This window comes from Symphalangus syndactylus, chromosome 9, assembly GCF_028878055.3.
Source record: "Symphalangus syndactylus isolate Jambi chromosome 9, NHGRI_mSymSyn1-v2.1_pri, whole genome shotgun sequence".
Classification (NCBI taxonomy): domain Eukaryota; kingdom Metazoa; phylum Chordata; class Mammalia; order Primates; family Hylobatidae; genus Symphalangus; species Symphalangus syndactylus.
The window spans coordinates 50886176-50895141 of NC_072431.2; the positions used below are offsets into that span (position 1 = coordinate 50886176).

General features: G+C 38.4%; 1 long non-coding RNA gene across 2 annotated transcripts; it reads right to left on the reverse strand.

Annotated features, from left to right (window-relative positions):
• Positions 1–223: 223 nt before the first annotated feature.
• Positions 224–6672, reverse strand: LOC129489494 (uncharacterized). 2 transcript variants are annotated; one of them, XR_008660005.1, is made up of 4 exons: positions 6450–6672; positions 3164–3293; positions 842–947; positions 224–339 (listed from the first exon to the last, which is right to left on the reverse strand). It is a non-coding gene; the product is annotated as an uncharacterized lncRNA (long non-coding RNA). The 2 variants fall into 2 exon arrangements; XR_008660004.1 differs by having other exon boundaries at positions 224–342.
• Positions 6673–8966: the final 2294 nt, after the last annotated feature.

An 8966-nucleotide genomic window follows, 5' to 3' on the forward strand; every position in this document is an offset into this window, starting at 1 on the left:
TTTGGAAAAATAAATTTCTAACGAAATGGTTCACTGATGAAAATAATGCCAAGTCATGATATGGCCCATTGGAATCAAATCACAGTTCCATAGAATTTTAGAGGTGGACAGGGCATTAGAAACCCTTTAATTCAATTTATTTGCTTCTCACATAATAACAAAAAGCAGGCAAATTTTTGCGACAGGGAAGAGTGGACAATTGAGAGGGATCCATGCACTATATCTTTATAATAATAATTTAAAAAGCATTGTTTACTGACTTACATGGATCGTTTTGTGGCAGCATTGAGATTTAACCTCTGGTCTCTAAAGCTGAGGCCAATACTCTTCACCTGCATCCTGCTTGTTTGAATGTCTTAATTTTACTGTATTATTGAAGCCATTCCATTAACTAAATTGTAAACAATAAAATTAAAATCTCTCTGCAAATTTTCTGTATTCCAGGAACTGTTCTAGCACTTACAACTAGTAAATTGTTTAATTATCACTACATACCATTATCATTTCTGCTTTACAGATTAGAAAACTGAGGCTCAGAGAGTTTGATCATTCATCAAAATCCCAGAGATACTGAGTGGTAGAGTATGGATATGAATTCACACAATATGAATACTAAATACCTGCCCATTACTTTATTTATGACTGCCCAAAGTACTTCACTTAAAATTATAATAAGACTTAAACAGTCAAATTATGTTCTTAAAAATAAATAGTATACAAAATTCTGATAATGACTGTTTCTAGTTTTAAAACCCTGATAATTTAACTTTCAGCATTAGGATTTCAAATGTATCATCAAAGAAAAAATCTGGGAGATACTTTGCTAATTTGGGGAACATACTACCTGATTCAAATATTCATGTTAAAGACTCTGCATCTGCTTCGATCTTGTCTATATCTCCAGATATCAACACAGCACTTGGAATGTGATAGGAGTTCCATAGCATCTATGAAATGAATGAAGGGATGAATTATTGAATTGCAAATAATTTTTATATGTAAAAATGCTGAAGAACTTTATTAGGGCAAATCTGGTGACTTGTAATGATTCATGTAGCTTCCCTCAATATCAACAAATTTCTTAAATTACCAAATTACATAATAAGTTTAAGCATTATAGGTATTATTAAATAAGTTTATAAAAAATTTTGTTGTTATTCTTTAAGTACTATATGAATTGAATAGCACTTTTAAAATCTGAACACCAGAAAAATGACAAAATAATGGCAGTTTTTAAAAATCAAAATTTGGGACTATCAACATAATTATTTATTCCCCTAACAAATCACTTTCCTTCCCTTATAATCAAGCAGGTGTAATGATGAAAGATCAATTTAATCTGCATATTTAGGAATATTTGCCAAGCAAAATATAAACAAGATAATACTTTTTTTTCGGTGTTTGTTGAATCTCACAATGGTTAGCATAGTGGGCAAATAAATATATGCTTAATTCATTTTTGGGATTTGTTTTATGTTGGTCTTCCCAGATACTTAAAGTTTCATTACTCAGCAGAAATTATCTACTCAGTAACCTTGGTAACACATGTGTTTAAATACAATAGAAAGATAATTGGAAAATGGATGCATTATAAGTAGAAATTTTATACTACAGGAAGCTCAAAATATAAGACTATTTCAAGTACATCGGTTACCATCTTAACTAGCTATTTAAAAAATAAAATGTCAACAGATCTGATATTTTTCTCCAGAATGAATTCTAGTCAAGTCAATGCAATTGTTGGGGAAATTTGATATTCAGCCTCCATATAGCTCAAATATTTGATTTGCCTTTGTATTCTAGGCACTATTTTACAGAGAAGACCTGTGTTATATGGCAGTGCTGGGTGATCTTCCACTAAGTAACAAGGCAGCCTGCTTCTGCTCAGCTTACCCAGCTAGAGAAGAGTAGCCCAGCTCACAGGGGTAAGGTGTGCCCTACAGCTGTGCAACATTAGAGAAGCTACTGGATATTTTGAATAGTTTAAACATATTATTTATTTCTTCAATAATATTGAGATGCTTTATCTTCAATAAGATGATAATTATTTTAGATTTTCCAGCCATTGTTTAAGCCAAATATAAATTATTCCCTTCATTGGGTGGGTAGGGAGTAGAGGGCAAGCATTAGATGGATGACCTTTAAAGAGTCCTTTCAATCTGAAAGGATGTGATTTTAGATGTCTATAATCCAGCTGGGGAAATAACTCTGAAGCAAAGCTAACTATGAAGGCTGAATATAATTAATTGCTGAATAAATCACCTGAAGGAAGAGAAGCAACACGAAGTTTAACAAAACTTGTGTTCAGCAAATTTATTATAATGGGATTTAAAAAAATCTTATTGGGTGGGAATTGTGTGTATAAGTAGAGTTCTCTATGTTTCTGACTGTTTTTATAAAATGGTGTAATAAATGGAAATGTAATCTACTTTTCTTTTCTTTTTTTTTTGAGATGGAGTCTCACTCGGTCGCCCAGGTTGGGGTAGGGTGGCACAACCTCGGCTCACTGCAAGCTCCGCCTCCCGGGTTCACGCCCTTCTCCTGCCTCAGCCTCCCGAGTAGCTGGAACTACAGGTGCCTGCCACCATGCCCGGCTAATTTTTTTGTATTTTTAGTAGAGATGGGGTTTCACCGTGTTAGCCAGGATGGTCTCCTGACCTGGTGATCCGCCCGCCTCGGCCTCCCAAAAGTGTTGGGATTACAGGCGTGAGCCACCGTGCCTGGTCTACTTTTCTTAATCTATAAGTACTGCTGATCACTAAGTAACCAGTTTGATCCCAGCATAGTTTATTGAGTTACTGAGATTGGCTGAACTAAACATTTCTTGTTTTCATTAATATCCTGGGCAATTGGATTAATTACAAGGTTATTAACTTTCAAATAATAGGGTTTTTTTGATGTCTTTTTAATACTAATTAATCTGTCTCTATGATAGTATCTTTCTAATTTCAGTGCTTAAGAATTATATTCAGAGAACCAAGTTTTACAAATATTGAAAGAGCTTGCTTCCTTTTATTGGTTATTAGTATTTTCTCCAATAATTTAAAACTGAAAAAAAGGGCAGTCTTGTTTTGATATTTTATTGGCTAAGCCTCTAATGCACCTCGAGTTATATTTTGGATAACATTGCCCTACATCAAATAACAGCTCTATAATCCCTTACCTTCAGCTGCATTCATCCACTTTTACCTTTCTTTCCTCTCTCAGCCCTGCAGATTCTGGTGGTCATGCCAGGGTTAGTTGCTAGAAGTTCTTGGTTACCAAAAAGTCCAGAGAATAATTGTCAACCCACTCTAGAAAACAGCACATGGCAGATTTGGGGAAATAATTCTATTGTAAAACCTAAAGGTTGAATGCCAGTTAAAAACACAATCATGTCTTGATCTAGCTGGCTTGGACATCAAAGATGGCAGCGGGCCAATGGATGAATGTGGTAGGCCATTCTTGATAAAGCCCCTGTTTAAGAGGTCTCCTCCTGCATTGATCTCCTTGGCCCCACATCAGAAGTGGCAGCAATGCCAGCATCCAGCATCTTTCATCTGGGAGAAAAGTACTGGGACCAGAGAGAAAATTTCATTTGTTATTCAGATCAATTTATCTCCTCTACTTTCCAACACCTTTTTTTTTTTCTTTATTTGTCTCCTCTGTCTCTGGGATTGATTATTCTCATGAGCTTATTTTTTGCTTGTATCTTTAGCTAGAAAAAATTTCAAGTAAGTGAATACTAGAAAAATGCTTTGGGCCTCTGTGAACCGGAGTTATAAGCATACACAAGTGAACTTTTAAATGAGTTAATCATGACTTCAAGATGTACTCAGATACATTGATGTTAAAGTAGGACTTCGGGAGGACTACAATAGCAGCATTTTATGTTTTTTTTTTTTGAAATAGATACTTCACCAGGAATTAATTCAGAATTCTTGTAAATGCTCTTGGCTGAAGGTCCTATTAGCCTTCACTTGAACATTTTGGTCAGGGTTTCTTCTTCCCATTTTGGAAAATCTTGTTCTGGTATCAAAGAAACACGTGTAGTGTAGATTTTATTTTTAAAAGATTGAAATTTTTAAAAATTTCTTTTCTTGCTTCATGACACAGGAAAGGCTTCCCATGTTTTTGGGAAAGACCTGCCAGACAGTGATTGAAAGGTCAACCTAATCTTCCTGGTAACCCTTCCAAGGGGACTTTGGTACGTTGATAAATACATGCTCCACAGATGGCACCATTTTATCTTCCAGAAACCTCTTCCTCTGGATAGCAATGAGTTATAATGCTACATAAATTAAAAAAAAAAAAGTGTGAACGTCTTCCCTCTGATCAGCAATAGGTCATTCTGCACAGGGTTTCAGAGCTCATGAAAGATGTCCACTGGTCAGTTCATCATGGTGTCTGCGTGTACTCTATTAGCTATGCTGTAAGGAATCCCACTTGCTCTTTGTGTTCTGTGAGGCAGAACAATAGGGCACTCTCCTCTGGAATAGCTGCTGATTCCTTCAAAGTTCAGTCAAAGCCCACATTTTTCCTTTCTGAATAATGTATGAACTTGGTTCACCCATGTGCTGCTAATCTACTATGGAGGAAGCTTCCAACAGCTTTCAGCCTTTTTGTCTGATGCCGCTGAGAAAAACTCACCAGTTCAAACAGGATGATCTTGTGATCAGACTTTGGTAGAAGGTTTTTGATGAAAAGGTAGGAGTGAGAGAAACCCAGAGGAGTGTGAATTGCACACAGACAGACAGGCATGCTGACCTTTGAGACAACATCCAATTCAATATTTCTTACCTCATGGGCTCATGTGAGACAGAAAGGTAAACACAGCTTCTGATGCACAACAGTGAGCAGGCATTGTGTTGAAGAAATACCTCCTCCATGTCCTCTTGTGAAATGGAGGGCCCCATCAGTGGCCAGCTCTCAAGCCTTCTTAGTCCATGATGGTCAATGTGCCCCATGAGGGGTCTACTTCTATTTTTCACCTGTGTATTATTCCCAGGACCGCTGTAACAAATTGTTACAAACTGGGTGGTTTAAAATAGCAGAAATGTATTCTCTCCTAGTTCTAGAGGCTAGAAGTCCAAAATGAAGATGTTGGCAGAGCCATGCTCTCTCTGAAACTTCAAGAGAAGATCCCTTCTTGCCTCTTCCAACTTCTGGTGGCTCTTGGTGTTCCTTAGCTTGTGGCAACGGAACTCTATCTCTGTCTCCATCTTTAAGTGACCTTCCTTTCTGTGTGTCTTCATCTGTCTTCCTGTAAGGGCACCAGCCATTGGATTTAAGGCCCAACTGAATCCAGTATGACTATATATTAACTAATTACACTTATTTCTAAATAAGCTCACACTCTGAGGTTACGGGATGACATAAATTTTGTGGGGATATTTTTCAACCTAGTACAACCTATAAGAATAAAGAATTATAATTTACAGACCCCTGTGCTAATCTCTAGAAGTATCTTGGAAGCATGCTTAGTGCCTAACGATTTTTAAAATGCAGATAAAGATGCTTCTAAGGATCATATCCCATTCCTCAACCAGAGGAAGACAGCTTCACGTGTGCAAAACTACCGGCCTCCTAGGACGAAAAGCTTCCCTATACATATGTGATCAAACCCACATCCTTCAAGGGCCTTTTTTCATATGACTTTTCTCTGAAGCTACTTTTTCCAGAGGATGTTATTAGTCTTTTTTTTAGTCCCATAAATTTGAGTAGAGTTTTATAAATTTAGCACTTCACAAGGTCCCCAAAATCCATGCTCCCAGGATTTCTAGGTAGGAGGGGCAGGAATAAAGTAGTGAAGAATCATGAAATCACAAACATTTGAAGGAAATTGAGGCACTGGGCAGCCAACCCTTTATGTAAGATAGTACCTTAAATTTATTTGTTAGCTCCGTAAGCAGGAATGGCCAAGTATGAAACCAGAACTTTATGTAGTAGATGATTTTTGAAGGATAGAAGAATATATTATGAGGGAGGTAGGTGGGCCCGAAACAAATCTCACCTGTTTTATCAGTTAGCTTCAAGCTATTCCTGAAGCTCACAGTGACCTCTTTCCATCATTTCAATTCTTATGCACCAAACAATCAACATAGGTGTTGTGTTTAGCCTCTGTGTTATATTTGGCCAATATCTTCTCACTTGAACTTGTTGAACCTTCCAAGAGTGGAGGAATGTGAGGGAGCAGAGTGTAAGTGAAGACATTTTTTTGCTCTGGGTCCAAGGAGGACAGGAGGCCTCTCATGCCCAGCACAGTGGCTAGGGAAAAGCAGGAACAGCATTCTCTAGGGCAGGTGACATGGATTTGAACATTAGAGCAAAACTCCTTTAGCTTTACCATCTCCTGCTAGTCCCTCTGTAGACCTTTTTCACCAATATGCAGTCTTTCCTATCAGTTATAATGCTGTTGTGATTAATAAAAGAACCCCCCAAAATGGCCTATAAAACAAGGGGTTTATTACCTCATACAACAAGAATTGTAGTCTAGAAGTTTCCAAGATTAGTTAATTTAGCAGCTTAATAATATGAAGGGCCCTCGTGCTTTTGGTCTTCCTTCTCTGACTTGGCTATGTTCCCGTTGTGGTCTTGAGATGGCTGAGGCTGATGCAGACATGAAGACCAGGGCCACGTTCAGGGGTGGGCCATCAGTGCTCTCCTATAGGGCCCCAGGTTCAGCAGGTCCTGCTTGGGTGCTAATGCTCTGTGGTCACTGTATTGAAATTCTTAGTAATTCTATTTAGAATTTGTGCTTTGTAAGTGAAGTATGATGTAACAAAGAAGCATGTACCAAGGGTTCAGAGCCCCAACTCATGGGCAGTCCTGCCTGACCTCCTTGCTGAGACAAGTTCTAGGCCAATTGCTCCCAGCTACTGCCCAACAGCTGCTGCCCACCTCTGCCTCCAGCAGAGGTTAGAGTATAGGTGCAGGGGATCGGGGTCAGAGTAATGTGTGCTGTACATGCTGAGTTGCAGGATGAGGCTCTAGGTGTCTGTGAGGGTACCCCAAACCCAAAGCACAAATAACCACCATGACAAGTCAAGAAGGAGAGATCATTGAAAAAAGGAAAATATTTGATTCTGCTTCTTGAATAAGGATCTTCACATTTTAAGTTTTCACTTGGGCCTGCAAATTATGTGGCTAACATTGGTTCAGAAATCCAGCAGAGAAAACAGATTTTACCTTGAAAGGCTTTTCTCTGTCTAGAAAAGTCTTCTTCAGATGTTTCGAGGAGATCCTAGTTCCACATAGCTCAGAGTTAGAGCACACGTCCATGCCTGAGACAATGACTGGCCAGCAATTAAGACTACTCTGATTGATACAGATCAATAGAGGTTCACTTTTGGGTCAAAGATGTTCTCCATCCTTGAACTCATGGTAGCTCCAAGTATTAGAGCAAAGTTGGGGTTCAGCAAGTAAGGAAAAATTAGGGTAGAATAGTGGAAGGAGGAGGATTTAGGTAGAAAATTAGCAGTGTCTGTCACACTGTTTTCTCTATGATTTATCTCCCTTTTCATTCCATTATATCAGCTAGAGAAGCCATAAGGATTCTCAGAAATGACCTAACCAATGCTCTTCCAGTTCTTTTGCAGTGGAAACTTTTCTTCAAATGAAATCACACAGAGAACCTCAAAATCAGAAGGCACTGAGAAAACAAAAGGGTAGCTACTTTGGTTGAAACAGATGAGTGTTGCTTGGGTCCTAACAAATTAGGAAACCATTACCCTAAATTAATAGTCTACCAAACCAATATAATTATGTCAACTTAAATGTTGTTTTTGAAAAATCTTTCCATGCTACTTACATTCTTTTTGAAGACCTCAAAAATGTCCTAAAAATAGATGTTTGTCAGACACATGGGCACTTCAGTTTATTTTCTTACTCAAATGCAACATTTTTTCTTTTTCAGGGCATATAAGATAAACTAACCCATCAGGAAGAGATACTATAACAATTAATGTTTTTCTAGTTTAATTCTTGTTTTTACCTAGGCCTGAGCATCTCACCAAGCCTTCTGATGTTTGGCCTGTGTACTTAATTTCCAAACCACCAGAATCACATTAAAATTCCTAAGCATTTGGGATTGGATGACTTGATTGACTAGCAGAATGTAACTGGGCAAGAAACTGTGTTGGAAGTTGATTTTGTTTTCTTTTCACACCAAACTCTCAGCTACTGGGCAGACAGATCATACATCTTTCTTTACCCATTGTCCCAGAAGATTTTTATGCCAACCATTCAGTTCCAGTTGCTCCGGTGCACTCCCAGAGGTACAAATGCCACCAGCTGAGAATGTCAGAAGAGGAAATCCAAGCCTGATTGTACACTTGAGCTTTACAGAAAACATTTAGCAACTTGGAAAGGCCTCAAAAAAATGTGTCCTAGCCCTTCCACATTCCATCCACTGCTTTACCATGGTACAAATACATACACTGCAAAACCTTGCCCCTGCAAATACACACTATAATCCACAAAACTGTGCCCTCATGCACACACAGTCAGAAACACAGAAAACTTCTTCTGCATAGGAATTCTGAAAACACAGACCGGAGTCTGAGGTTTTCACCACAAGGACTCCACCAGGGTTAGCACAGATGCCTGGGAAAGAAAGGAGCTCAGTCTGGCAAAACACTCCCCACAGACTTAACTGAGCATCACTAGTGGAAGGAGAGGAATGCACCCAAGACACACGAATGCCATGATGTCTCACTGGATGTTTTCTAGTTCTAAAGATCAGGCTTTAGTTGAGTGATGCTGGTGCACACAGGCTTGCATTTTTTATGTTACCTGTTAGGGTTTCTTGGCTTTGTTCTAATCTTAGGCCTATGGCACAACTAACTGAGGCCAGTTACATAGAAAAAGTATCTGAAGAGGACTAGGTAAGAAGTGGGCATAGGTGAGCGCTGGAAAAAGAAATTCAAACCCTTACAATATGCTATTCCTTGAGCGATGTCTTTGTTATAAAGAAGGGCATGGTGGAA